Genomic DNA, 14421 nt, shown 5'->3' with positions numbered 1-14421 from the left:
TTTCTTTTCTGTGCTGTTCCCTGCTTTGGTATTTGACCTGCAGCAATGTAACAGATGTCAACTTTGTGGGTTTTAAAAATATTGATTCTGTTGCTTGTACTTTATGAATACATACTTATAATTTTAATTCATATGGTTTTGGTGGGGTAGTAGTGGCATTGACATAGTTTTAGACACTGATGTTTTTGCTGCCAATATTCAGGCTTGATGAATTAAAATATATTTTTAATTTTGAAAGCTGCAATCTTTTAAATTGAGAACTGCAAACTTCTGCATTTATACTGGGATATTTTAATTTCTATTGCCTGTAATGATTAATTCATTAAGCCTATGTGTTACAGGAAATAATCTTAATGTCTTCTAAAAAAGCTTTGTTGTGTATATGAATCTAAAGGGGGTTACAAAACTTTTTCAGGTTTCAAACAGCTTTTGAAGGCCATTCTAGCCATCTACCAGTATCTCTCGCTCTCTTCCTCTCCCTCTCCTTTCCTCCCTCCCTCTCATCTCTCATCTATCTATCTATCTATCTATCTATCTATCTATCTATCTATCTATCTATCTATCTATCTATCCATCCATCCATCCATCCATCCATCTATCTATAATCTATCTATGCTTAAAGTTAGATAGTCTCCAGATGTGTAATTTCCTGTATCATTACAATTTAGTAAGAACTTTTGAAGAACCCTACAGGCCACATCAAGGATTTTCCTGAGTCTTAAATTGTATGCCTCTGGAATAAAACTCTCCAGATTCTCCCTCGATCCCTCTGCCTTTTGAAATTGAACTGTCTGAAAAATAGACCAATACATCTTCATAATTTTCATCATCTGTACACTGCATTTGGAGGCAGACTGCATAGCATGGGCATCTACCACACCATAAAAATGGTGTGATATGACTGCGTGAATATGATTTAACAAAAAGGAATTTTAAAAAAACTTCAACAAACAAAACATAAAATTAATTTTATGATGATGACCATGATCTTTGACAGTTTTAAATAGGTAATTAGATTAATTAATGGTAAACGAAGCTGTCTGTAGCTGCTAATCATAATGTCTATATTCTACTCCCAGAGTGAGAAATAGCTAGCTTCTACAAGTCACTGACAACATCAAAAGATGGCTGTTGTACCTTGAATAATTATGTACAATAAATAATGTTACTAATGTAATGCAAATGATGGTGCAGGGATCTCTTTTACAGCTGACTGTCTAATTGTGCTTGAAGTTGCCCACTGTAGGAAACAGAACATTAAGGATCCTATCCTTTTGTCCTTGCTATAACAGGCTGGCAGGTCAACAGAATGTTCACCTAGGCCAGGGGTTCCCAACCTGGGGTGCTCGCACCCCCTGGGGGTGTAAGACGATATTCCAGGGGGTGTGAGAAAAGTCCAGGTAAATAATAGGATATTGGCTATATGTTGGCATTTTTATTTATTATTTATTTCAGGGGGTGCAACGTTTGAGTGAAATTTCTTTAGGGGTGCGGGGCAAAAAAAAGGTTGGGAACTACTGACCTAGACAAAGCAAAAAAGACATGGCATCAAAATGGAGACTCAAATATCACATAGTTAAGTTTGAGCAATGAGAGGCTGAACCAGAGCATGAGTGCAACAGTACTTTATTTTACAAATAAGGGGCTGACCGTGCTTGCCAAGCCTGGAACTGGCTCGCAGCAATCAGCAGCCAGTTGGACCCCGCAGCCTGCTTTTATAGCTGGCTGCTGGGGAGAACTGACCAATGGGAATGGGGGAATAACGCCCACACAAAGTGAGTGGACCTGAGTGAGAACTCCTTGAGTTCTCAGGACATAACACCCCTTCCCCCCAGATGCGAACACGCATAGTCCTTGAGGTAGATGGGGGGTTTGTGTTGGCGCCCGGAGCGGCGCAACTCGGGAACATTGTCTGACTGTTCGGTATCAGTCTGTGACGGTTGAGCTGGCATAGTGTCGCCAACACTCTCTCTGGACTGGCATCCTCGGAAACCACCGGGTTGGTTTCTGGAGTCAAACTCTCGTGGGTTGGATCCGGTTGATCAACTCTCTGGGCGCTGTTGTCCGAGTTTGGGCTGACCGAACGACGACGCTGGCGCAGACTGGTCACTGGGTGCGGTGTGGCTGGGTGGCGGATGGGACGGTTCCCCTTCGACTGGAGACTCTGGATTCTTGTTTGCGAGGTTGCTGAGGCGCCTTCTGAGTTGGTCTATGTGTCTCCTCCAGGCGCGACCATCCTCCAGCCTGACTCTATATGATCTCGGCCGGTGACGCGATGACCTCGCCCGAATCCAAAGTGGGTCCCCAGCGAAATTCCTTGCGAATATCGGCTCCTGTAACATAAAATGTCTAACCCCCGAAGTGGAAGCGAGGGGAGAGTCAGGGCAGTATTGTGGGTGCAGTCTATCTAATAAGGTCCTCAGGCGCCGGCCCATCAGAAGTTCCGCTGGGGACTTATTGGTGACTGCACAGGGGGTTGAGTGCTGGCTCATCAGGAACCGTGAGAGTTTGTGGTGCCAGTCATCTCTGCCAAACCTAGCGAGGGCCTCTTTGGTGGTCCTGACGGCCCTTTCAGCCAACCCATTACTCGCAGGGTGAAATGGGGCTGTGAAAATGTGGCGAATGCCTAGGTTGGCTGCAAAACGGCTGAATTCTACTGATGCGAACTGTGGGCCATTATCGGAGACCAAGGAGTCGGGTAGTCCATGTGTAACGAACAGGCGCGTTAACACGTTGGTGATTGCTAGTGTGGTGGTCGTGGATAGCTGCGCCACGTCTATCCACTTGGAATAAGCGTCCCGACCACTAGGAACATCTTTCCATGCACGGGCCGGCCAGATCGATATGGATTCTAGACCAAGGGGCGCTGGCGCTCTCCCATCTGGTAGGGGTGGCGATGGGGGAGCAGGACGGGATTCCTGGCAAATGCTGCAGGAACTTACCCAATTGACAATGTCCTCGTCTAGACCCGGCCACCACACGTAGCTGCGTGCCAACGCCTTCATTCTCACAATGCCGGGTGTCCCTCGTGCAACGCTTCCAGGACTCGGGTACGCAGCGAGGTCGGGATGACCACTCGAGTGCCCCACAGTAGACAACCCTGCAAACTGGACAGCTCCTGCATGCGAGTCTTAAAGGGTGCGAATTTGTTATCAACATTGCCTCCCGGCCACCCCTCCTCACCCAGTCGAGCACCTGGGCGAGCGTTGGTCTGCCTTGGTTTTGGCGGCGATGTCAAGGGCGGTGATGGGCAGGTCCAACTGGGTGATTTCAAAAATGGCATTGACAGGAGCTGGGTCTTCAGCCGGAGCGGGTAAGGGGCAGCGACTGAGTGCGTCAGCGTGGGATAGAGTTTTGCCCGGGCGGTGGATAAGTTTGTATGAGTAGGCCGCTAGGAAAAGCGTCCACCTTGTCATCCGAGGGGAGAGGACTTGAGGTGTCTGTTTGTCGCCGGCCAGTAGGCCCAGGAGGGGCTTATGGTCGGTGACCAGTTCAAGAAGTGGCCAAAAGGAATTCGTGAAACTTTTTCACGGCTGCAACAGCTGCTAGGGCTTCCTTGTCTATTTGGCTGTATTTCGCTCCGTGGCCGAGAGCGTCCTGGAGAAAAAGGCGATGGGGGCCTCGGCGCCATTGGCGAGTCGGTGACTAAGGACCGCCCCAATTCCAAAAGGGGATGCGTCTGCTGCCAGTACTAAAGGAAGGTTGGGGTCGAATTGGATGAGCACTGCCTCTGACGTAAGTAGTGATTTGACGGCGTTAAACGCCTGGTCTTCTTTGTGCCCCCAGTGCCACGGTGACTTTTTGTCTAGTAATCTGTGTAGGGGTTCGGCTACTGAGGCTTTATGGGGCAAAAAGGATGCATAAAAGTTTAGGAGTCCCAAGAAAGCTTGTAGCTCCGCTTTTGGAGGTCGGTGTGGGAGCTTCGTGGATCGCCCTGACCTTGGACTCCAGGGGGTGAATGCCAGAGGCGTCAATTTTATAACCCAGAAAGTCCACCTGTCTAGTGGCAATGGCGCATTTTTCTTTTTTTAACTTGAGGCCATGCTGTCTGAACCTCTCTAACACTGCTCGCACTCTCTGGAAGAGTTGGGGTCTGTCCCTGGCCGAGACCAAGATGTCGTCGAAGTAGGGTACTACACCAGGAGGCCCTGTAAAATCCGCTCCATGAGGGATTGAAAAATACCCGGGCAACACTTACGCCAAATTGGAGACGCTTGCATCGGAAGGCACCCCTGTGAGTGACGATGGTCTGAAGTTCCGCTGTTTGGTTATCAACAGGGAACTGTTGATATGCTTGAGACATGTCCAATTTAGCAAAAATACTGCCCGGTTCGAATGTGCAATAAGTGCTGAATGACGGGCACGGGATAGGCGCTAACTTGTAAATATTTATTGATTGTTGTCTTGTAGTCCGAGCAAATTCTCAGGCTACCATCTTTTTTGAGGGGTGTGACAATGGGCGTCTCCCACTTGGCGAAATCTGTTGGCTCAATGACCCCTTGTTTTAGTAGTTTATCCAATTCAGCGTCTAGTTTTGGTCGAATAGCAAATGGAACTCTACGTGGTTTTAATCTGATTGGGACTGCCTGGGGTCAACGGTGAACGAGATGGGGTTCCATTATAACACCCCAGCTCCTCGCTGAACACATCTGCGTAGTCAGCGAATAAGGAGTCAGTGTCTGAGGTTGAGACAGCATGGACTCCTGTTAACCCTAGGCCGAGGTGGGGAAACCAATCGAGCCCCAATAAGGTGGGTAGATTGCCGTTAACTACCACTAGAGGTAGGTGGCCTTTAAAAGCTCTAAAACTGACAAAGAACTTGCCTCTGCCGATCACGGGAATGGCCTTCCCCTGGTAGTCCTTCAGACCGAACTGGCATCTCTGAAGCCGGGTAGTAGATAGGCTGGGGTGGAGTCTCTTGAGGGTGTTCCACGAGATTATTGAGAGCGCTGACCCTGTGTCAACCTCCATGTGGCACGGTTTACCTTCTAGGGAAACGGAGAGAAATTTTACTAACAGAGTGGCAAGTACGCCTGGCAAGGCGGTGCGTGCGACAGTTTAATACTTGCCTCTGTGGTCCCGAGTGCGAGGACGGGGTCTTTGTGCAGCGCTTTGGGGGCTTGGCAGACTCTCGCAATGTGCCCCCTCTTATGGCAGTTGTTGCAAACGGCTCCTTTAAACTTGCAGGTGGCCCTTTGATGTGATCCCCCACAGGCTAGGCACAGGGTGATGTGCTTGGGTGGACCGGTGTATTCTTGTTTGGCCCCTACCTGCGACCGTCTGTCATTGGTGAGGCGATGGACATCGTTCTCATCGTTGTGCCTTCCTCCGCTTCCACCTCTTCGGAATGGACTGGGAACGCTGCTAGCTTGGCGCTTGGGCCCTGAATTTCGGTGGCTGAGTTCGTTGCTAGCTCGGCTGCTAGGGCCTCCTCTACCGCTCTGCGCGAGGTTGAGGTCTTTTTAGCTAGCAGTCGCCTCTGTAGGTTGAGATCCTTGACCCCACAAACCAATTGATCGAGGAGCATGTCCTCCAGGTATGTTCCAAACCCGCAGTGCAGGGCTGCTGTTCTGAGGGCGGCCATATATTGGTTGATGGTCTCCTTACTTGATTGCTTCCTCATTCGAACGTGAACCTCCTGGCGATTTGTGAAGGCCTGGGAGCGTAGTGGTTTGTGAGGATCTCAAGCAACTCGGACCACGGAACGTTTTTAATTCTCTCGGCGCCACGAGTGCTGCAGCAGTATCGTAAACGGTGGCTCCGCAGTAGATTAGGAAATAGGATTTTTCCGATGCTCTCCCGCATCCGACAGGCCGACCGCATCGATGTAATGATTGAAACGGTTCTTATACGATTCCCACTTCTCTTCGTCTGGTTTAAACGCCGGGAATACTGGATTGGAACTCATGGTGCTGGAACGGCTGGGCTACCTGCGGGAGAAATCTCTCTGGGACTACGAACGCTCGTGAGTTACTAGTGATATCAGCTCTGGAGAGGTTTTTGCTACCCTCTCTTTCTCTCTCTCTGGGTTACCACGTTGGCTGCTAGCCGTTGGAGGTGTCTTGATTCGCGCCAAAAAAGTGGGCGTTAGTGACTCTCTACAGCGCTGTGCTGTGATTCCTACTGGCTCGAAATTCAAATGACACCCGTTTGAATTTCGCCAAATGCAGAGCGGCTGCGGCTCGCAGCGCTTCACTTTCCCCGTAGCGAGGCTAACAAGCGGCTACAGACGCTTCTAACTATTTGACTCAGACCGCTTTCTCTGGCTGCGGATCTGCGTTTGCTCTTTTTGATCGCTCATTTCGCTAGCTGACCGCTCTCTCTGGCTGCGGATCAGCGTTTCCCTTGTTGCCAGCCGATCGCTCTCTCTGGGCTGTAGATCGGTGGCTAGTGACTCAGCGGTTGCAAGGTGCTTCTGGTAGCCATCCCATCCTCGTCGCCAGAGTTAAGTTTGAGCAATGAGAGGCTGAACCAGAGCATGAGTGCAACAGTACTTTATTTTACAAATAAGGGGCTGACCGTGCTTGCCAAGCCTGGAACTGGCTCGCAGCAATCAGCAGCCAGTTGGACCCCGCAGCCTGCTTTTATAGCTGGCTGCTGGGGAGAACTGACCAATGGGAATGGGGGAATAACGCCCACACAAAGTGAGTGGACCTGAGTGAGAACTCCTTGAGTCCTCAGGACATAACACACATGTAATCTAATGTATCATTTATTATGTACATAAAATATCCACAGTTGTCTGGAGCTAGGTATCAGGGTTCTGGCAATCTTAATTTGTGAATGACTAACTAAATAAGGCAAGTATGCTTGGTTGCATAGGAGGCAGGGAGTATGTTTTCCAACTCTAACCATGTCCCTAGTGTTGTGTACAAAAGTTCCTGGATTCTATTTGGTTTTCATTGAATACTTTCCTTTTTCCTTTCTTCCTCTTTCCTCCACATCAAAGGCTTTGTCCTGATTGCTTAGGAAGAGAAAACATTTGGCCCATATTTCTTGTGTCTGTGATGCTAAATTTATTTTGATGGTAAAATTCACAACTTGCAAGTAACCAGTTATAAAGTGCCCTTTATAAATGAGATGCCTGCAGATTCCATCCTGGAATCCTTATCTGGTTCTTAGGATCGGACCAATAGAGAGCCAGAAATTATTTTGCAGACAATTAGGGTTTCTTTTGGAATAAAGTCACCTTATATAAACTCTAGTCAGAAACTTATTGATCACAATTTATAACCTGTTAAAATATAATTCTACTCTGGAAAATGCTATTAAGTCCTAAAAGATGACTGAAATTAAAAGAAAACAAACAAAATGGCTTGCAAAGAGTAAGAATTCTGCCTCAATTTAGCAAACTTACATGGAGTCATCTGGGGAAAAAGCTTTTCACTGACAGCATTTCCAAGGTGAGAAATATCAGCAATCGGGTTTCAAAATTACATGATCCCTTATAGAGAAGACAAACATAATGTAAGTTCATCAGTTGACTAAAAGATGCATTAGAAAATACTGCTGTGGGATAGCACCACGTGTGTCACATAACCCATTCTATTTATTATTATTGCTTAGTGAAAAAAGCTATCATTGCATGATCTTTTGACATGATATGATCCCAATACAATGATATAGTGTAATAGACATTTCTGAAAAGATACAGCAGATGTATGTATCACTGCCCCAAAGCTTTATGATATTACTTAGCAGGTTTGCTTCTATTTGTGAGAATTGGTTGTTGATTTTATGCAAATTAGACCCAAACCATTTTTTTCCCTGTTCTTCCTGGACAGGTCAACCTTCTGGCAGAAAAAGGAAAGCCTGGGACAGATCTGAAAAAGGTTAGGCTTTCCATGGTTACATCTCACCCATATTTATTATATTTCTTGAAATAATGAAGGGTTTTCTGGTTCATCGATGTCCCAGTTATTAACTATTTTCATATTTCTCATTTTGAAGGGCTAACATGATGAAGTATGACAGGATTGTTCATTGCTAATTTAAATAATCATGTACATAAATATATTGCAAGAAAACAAAATACTGCAACAAAACAGGCTCAGTTACTTTATTCATCTCATAGCAAATGCAGCTCTATACTTTTCCTGCTTTCAATATACAGACAGAAATGGAATAGGTAAGAAATCTAAAATCTCATTTAAAATGGCAGGCAACTAGTTGGAAGGGAAAATAAAAATAAAATACAAATGGTTATTAATTCTGTTTCTGAAGCAAGATGAACACAGAAGGCTTCACTTAAGTTTCATTTTGAAAAATGCATTATATCTCCTAATCTGATTGCTTTTGTCTGAAGGGCTAGAAAAGGCAGAAATGTCTCTTAGAAAACCCAAAGGCCAAAGCCTGCTTGACTCTGAATGCAGCCGTAGTATAGCAAGGTGATGGGTGGACTGAATGGAGGCCTTTCATTATTAACCACATGGAGCCACAATAATCAAGTATAAAAATAGATCTAAAGGGTGACTAAATAATTGCACTTTACTCAAGACCATTTGGTAGCAGCTTCCTGAATATTTAAAAGTTCTCTATATGATCACCACAGCCAAATACCTGAAAATTAGCAATTCATATATGGCGTGTAGCTCCCTGTAGCACAGCTTTAGAATTAAGGTAGGGCAATCACAGATTGTTACACCATGCAGGAACTAAATTTGGAATCCATAGGCATTTTCCTGAGATCAGAGAGAAACTAAATCTTTCTTCACTATGTTGGGACAAATGGATCTATTTGGACAACCCTTTCCCAGCTTGCCTTCCTCTGAGGTGTCAGGTCTATGGCTTTTTAAATACCCAATTTTGTTTTGTATCACTAGGTTTACAGTTTAGCACTATTTGCATTATTTTTATAAATGATTAGTGGCTTTTTTGGAGTTTTCACATGTCGCTTGGAAGTGATGTTTACTGCTTCTCAATTAGTTTCACTAATCATTCCATATGATTGAAAATAGCCATGATATCATGGTTTTACAGATTTACTGATGATATTTTACTGATACCAAAGTGATCCCCCATTTCCCCCTGTGTTTTATACGCATGGAGGTTTGGGGATTACAGCATATGGAAAAAAACATAAAACAATAAAAGCAATTTAAAAAAACAATAAAAAGCAGATCTACCTTTTGAAATAGACAAATAAATAAACAAGAAGACATGGTCTTAAACATTACATTTTAAATATAACGAGCTCTGTTTATGTTAAGTTCGGAACAAAGGGGAGGCCACACCAGAGCATCTCAATAACACACTTTATTCAGGGGAATAAAGGGGGCTGTCGCGTCTGTAAGCTAACAACAGACTTTCCAGCGAACAGCGGCTGGCTCGACCTAGCAGCCGGCTTTTATAGCCGGCTGTCGAAGGGAGCCAGCCAATGGGGGCTGCAAACGCCCCCGCAGTATGAACGGACCTGAGGGGGAACTTGTGTCAGCCCCGAGGACATAACAGTTTACACTATCATTGGGTGGATTTGGAAAAGAAAACCCCAAATCAATGTGCATGCACCTCTCTATATACTTACAGAAGGTGTCTTCTGTAGTACTGGGTTATCAGACCTATGTGATATTCTCCTGGATTATAATCAAAGGATGAGGTCTGTAGTTCATCGTTTGCCAAGTTCTCAAACTGTAACACCTGAGCAAAATGTGAAGGAATTACAGTTTGTTCCTGCTACTTTGCAGACTGGCATAGTTGAACTCTTTAGCTTGTCCAGGCCACCAAAAGCTACTTACCAACTCTTTGTGACTTTCTTTAAAAAGCCAAAATAATTTGTTTATTTGAATCAATTAAGAAAATAGGTAATTAAATGACATGGAGCAAAGACCAGTCTTATATAATGAAGAACGAAGAGTAAATACTGTAAATATCAAATAGCAATGTTCAAATTTTCATTTCTCATCCTCTTTATTTTTTGCATGGCTCATTGTAATTCTAAGAAGTATACTGAAATTCCATACATTTCCAGTAAATAGTTGAACTATGCAAAGCTCAAAAATTAAAAACAGGTTCGATCTTTACTTAGTTATATTTGAGATACAGTTATCCAGATATAAATTATGAATCCTCACTAATGCAGTGTCATAATTTGGATGATCACCAAACTGTGCAGAGAGATACTATATTCCTTTGCAATTATCAATACTGTCCATCATTTGAATATTGCTTGTAACTTATACCAGATAAAATGAGTTGTCATATAACTTCCAGCTAGTAGGCTTAGCTGGAGGTTCTCATGAATACTTAAATCCTGCCTATGGCAGAAGCGTTTTTATGGCGCAACATGAATATACTCAAAGCAATGGTTGCTTCATAATTTGTGCTAAAAATACACACTCTCATAATGATGGGTACCATGAATTTTTTCCTTCTCCCAAATGATAAGATTGTGTTCAGAATTCACACAGCTAAGAAACTAATTATAGACAGTTTTTTAAAAAAAATCAAAATCAAAATGGCAAATATAACTCACATGAGCAGTGCGTCATGATCCACAGTTAAAAAGCAAATTTCATTAAGAATTGGATGACTTTGAGTCACAGATTTGCTTTGGGTTTCCCCTACTCCTAATTATATACAGAATAAATGGCAGCACTTAGCAAACCATTGACTGCAAAAAACTAAAAATGGTTAGGCCTGGTTAGTGTTTAAAGGAAAAGACAATCACTGAGTATTTGGTAAGCAGATATGGGAATTGGAAAAAATCCCCCAACAAACACCATACCCCCAAACCCCAAAGAACATCCTAGAAAAGGCTATATCATTACTAAGAAAATTACACGAAGGATTTCAAGAAATTTGAGTTTATTGTGAAGGAGAGTTACATGAAAGCCTATCATTTAAATGTTTTATACATCCAATTCATTTTTAAATGGAAAAATAGCATCTGCAGTGTGAAGAAGTCGAAGAATAAGAGGGTGTCACATAATACAGATTTTTACAATGGCCATCCTTCAGAATATAGTTAAGACAGAAATGGGAACAGATGAGAGATCATAAATATGCTACAAGAAGAGAAGTGCCTAATTAGAAGATAAGGAAAGTGCATTAGGACTAAATTAAAGCGCTCATAAAATCAGTACCTTTGTCAAAGAAAGAATAGTTAGAAAAGAAAGGTGGCAGCAGAGGGCAATGGCAATTTCCAATTTTCTGCATATGGGAACAGTATTTAAATATAATTTTTAAAGTCTCTTTACTTAAAAGATTTTAAAGAGAGCTTAATTCAACCATGTCTATATTGCCATTTCTCATATGCATGTAGGATTAATTATTTTCACATGGATCTATGGAATTGCTGCAACTATCAACTCAAAATATAGTTTCTATATTGCAAAATGCAGATTCTCTCCTTGAAGACCTTTCTGTTTTAACAGAAGCTTTCACAAATGTAACAGATCTTTTTTTTTTATTTGTCTACCTAAGAAACAAAACTCATCTGAAACACACATGAATAAATTGCAGTATGTCAAGTGATATCACCTAATTTCTAATACTTTCTATACGCAAAACAGGAAATTTATAATTTTCTTCAAACAGGTATGAAACCATTTGTAAGAATCCATATGATATTCCTAAATATCATCACTGTTCTCATATATCATCTTGATTTAAGAAAGAAAGATTTTGCATATTTTTCCAACAAGAAGTCTAATATATTATATTTATTGCAATTATATATAGCAATTATTTCTATTTTCTAATTCTTTCATATCTGTTATCACATGCAGACTTCTACGTGATGAAATGGTATGCTAAGATGCCCCTGATGGAACAGAGACAATGCCATGGCCAAAACCAACAGACTAGTAATAAATCTGATTGGATAGAATCTTTCTGGACAAGGAGAGGATGAGTGATTACCCACTTGTGCTCCAGATAGCCGATCCTCATGAGGAAAGTTCAGGTTGGCAGTCAACCTGAGAGTCTGGTGCTGGAAGAAGAGTGAAACCATTAAAATTGTGACCGTACCAGAGCATTTCAGAACACTAAGTTCATCAGCCTCATTTGGAATTTATAATTGTTTTAAAGTTAAGAGAGAGAGAGAGAGAGAGAAAGAGAGAGAGAACTCAAGCAACAAGTCTGAAAAAACTTCCTGAAAATCATCCTGAGTTCATCCCCAAAACAGACAAAGTTATGCAAATCACTGCAGTCTTTTATCTTCTCTTTCAGACACACATGCACACAATCGGCCACTGCATAACTAAAAATATTCCCTTGGCATATCTAAAGTCTTCTGAGTTGGCCTAATTATAAAGTATATAGAATACTTTGAACACAAGCTGGTGTGTTGCATTCCAAGAATAGCAATAAAAATTAGTCAGATACGGCCAAGATAGATAACGTTGAGGTTGATGTGGCAAAGGAAATTTGTTAAGATGCAAAGTCAGAATTCTGTAAAGAAAAAAAGGTCCAGGTGAGTGGAAAAGGCAACCTCTTCTAAATATATGGAATGCTTTATCTGTTTGTGAACTTGGATGTATGCTATCCAAATTGTAAATTGGAATGAAATCTCAGCTACAAACTATTATAGTAATTGTTTGTGGGGATTATGAAGGTGGAAGAGAAGGAGGATAAAGAGAACTACTTCAGTTCATATACAGTATATATTTTTCTTACATCCTTATATTTTTCTTTCACTGACTGCCTTTTTGCTGTAACATAACACTCATCCCTTTTGGGCATTTCTCAAAGTAATATAAATGGAACAATATGGTAGTAGTTGTCACAATATAATCTTGTGTCATGATCAAGAACTGTGGTTTAAAACAGGGTCCCCAACCCCTGGGTCATGGACTGGCACTAGTCCATGGCATGCCAACAACTGGGCAATGCAAACAAGTGAAGCCCCATCTGTGGGATGCAGGAAGCATGCAAAACCATGCCCCTCCAGTCCATAGAAAAACCTTTCTCCATGAATCCGGTCCCTGGTGCCCAAAAGGTTGGCAGCCACTGGTTTAAAACATTGTATTGCAATTTTTATTGTTCCCCTTTAAAAAGAAAAAAAAACAATAGTGGCAGCTATCTAAAGAAGAAAAAGTAAAAAATGACATGGCATGTATTAAAACTACATTATGATGACTAAAAATTTGCCATCCATCTTCCTAACCTACTCTCCATGTCAGCTTCGAGCTCACAGATAAGGATATTCAAAAAGAACCAATCAGTTGCTTCCTTTTCACTCATTGGGTGTACTTGCCCCTAAGTTCTGTTGTTTCTTTTTTTAATTGCTGATTTTTATTTATGTGATTTACAACTCATGGGTGGAATCAAGACCAGAGGCACTCCCCTATTTGTAAGGGTTTAGATGAATGATAGAATTCAGCCCAGGATGTTCGCTAGGCAAATTTCATTTGCAGAGAGAAAATACAAACAAAATATCCTTGCACAGAATGTTATTACTGTAGGCAATGGGCAACACATTAACAAAACTGACACAGCAGCAGCACATGGTGTGAACAGCTCTTAATCTCTAGCAGGCTTCTACTCACTCAGGCTTCACATATGACCATGCTGGAAACCAATTTAAATTACACTTTAGGGACAGCTTAGAAACCATACTAGCGTTTGGGGGCTGGTAAGTGTTCTATCGCCAAGACAAAGCAGACTCAGATACCGGAGTTGAAATCAACTCTTTATTAGCAACCAGTAACTTCAACTGAAGTCGAGCCGTGGCAGCCCTTTTTATAGCGGCTGCTCGTGACTCGCAACCAATGGCATGTGTTTAGACTTCCCGCCGCTTATGCGGCCAATCGGAACTTGTTCTTAACTAATCGTTATGCTGTATTAACTAACCAATAGGAATGTAGTATTAGAAGTCTGTATTTGAATACACCACACCCCTCCCCTCTTGGTTCGCTCCAACATTACGTGATGTAATCGCGCAGGTAGGCGGGGCTCTTGTGAGTCCTAGTTGACCTGTGCAGTTCAGTCCCTGTGTTGGTCTCCTCCAGTTCGGACAGGCCTGCTGTCCTTCCCGTTCTCCTCCTAGGAACCTCCTGGAAGGGTGCCTCAGCCATGCCGCTCCCGCCGTGCCTTGTTGGGTTGATTGGGCTCCCGCCGTGCCATGTTGGGTTGATTGGACAGTCAGCGTGGTCTCCCTGCATTGTGTGCGGGCAGGTAGAGTCGGCTTGGCTGCTTCTTTCCTGGGGTTCCTTCAGTTCTCTTTTCTCGAATTCTTCTAATCGTAAGTGATTTTTGTTTTTTTCTGGGTTCTCGGTTTCTGGTTGGTAGTTTGTAACCGGACGATTATCATTTTCTTTATTATTTAAGGGTTGTCAAAGCGTGTCTTATTCCATGTTCTGCTAGGAATTGTTCAAAAGCCAAAGCTCAAAACTGTGGCCCATTGTCTGATACTACTACATCTGGTAGACCGTGGGTGGCGAATTTTTTTTTTAATTGTTTGGTGACGGCTTTTGTAGTTGT

This window comes from Pseudonaja textilis, chromosome 2 (genome assembly GCF_049901715.1).
Source record: "Pseudonaja textilis isolate UNSWEBS1 chromosome 2, rPseTex1.2, whole genome shotgun sequence".
NCBI classification, from domain to species: Eukaryota; Metazoa; Chordata; class Lepidosauria; order Squamata; family Elapidae; genus Pseudonaja; species Pseudonaja textilis.
The sequence above is the reverse complement of the archived record's forward strand: the minus strand, read 5'-3'. Positions refer to the sequence as shown.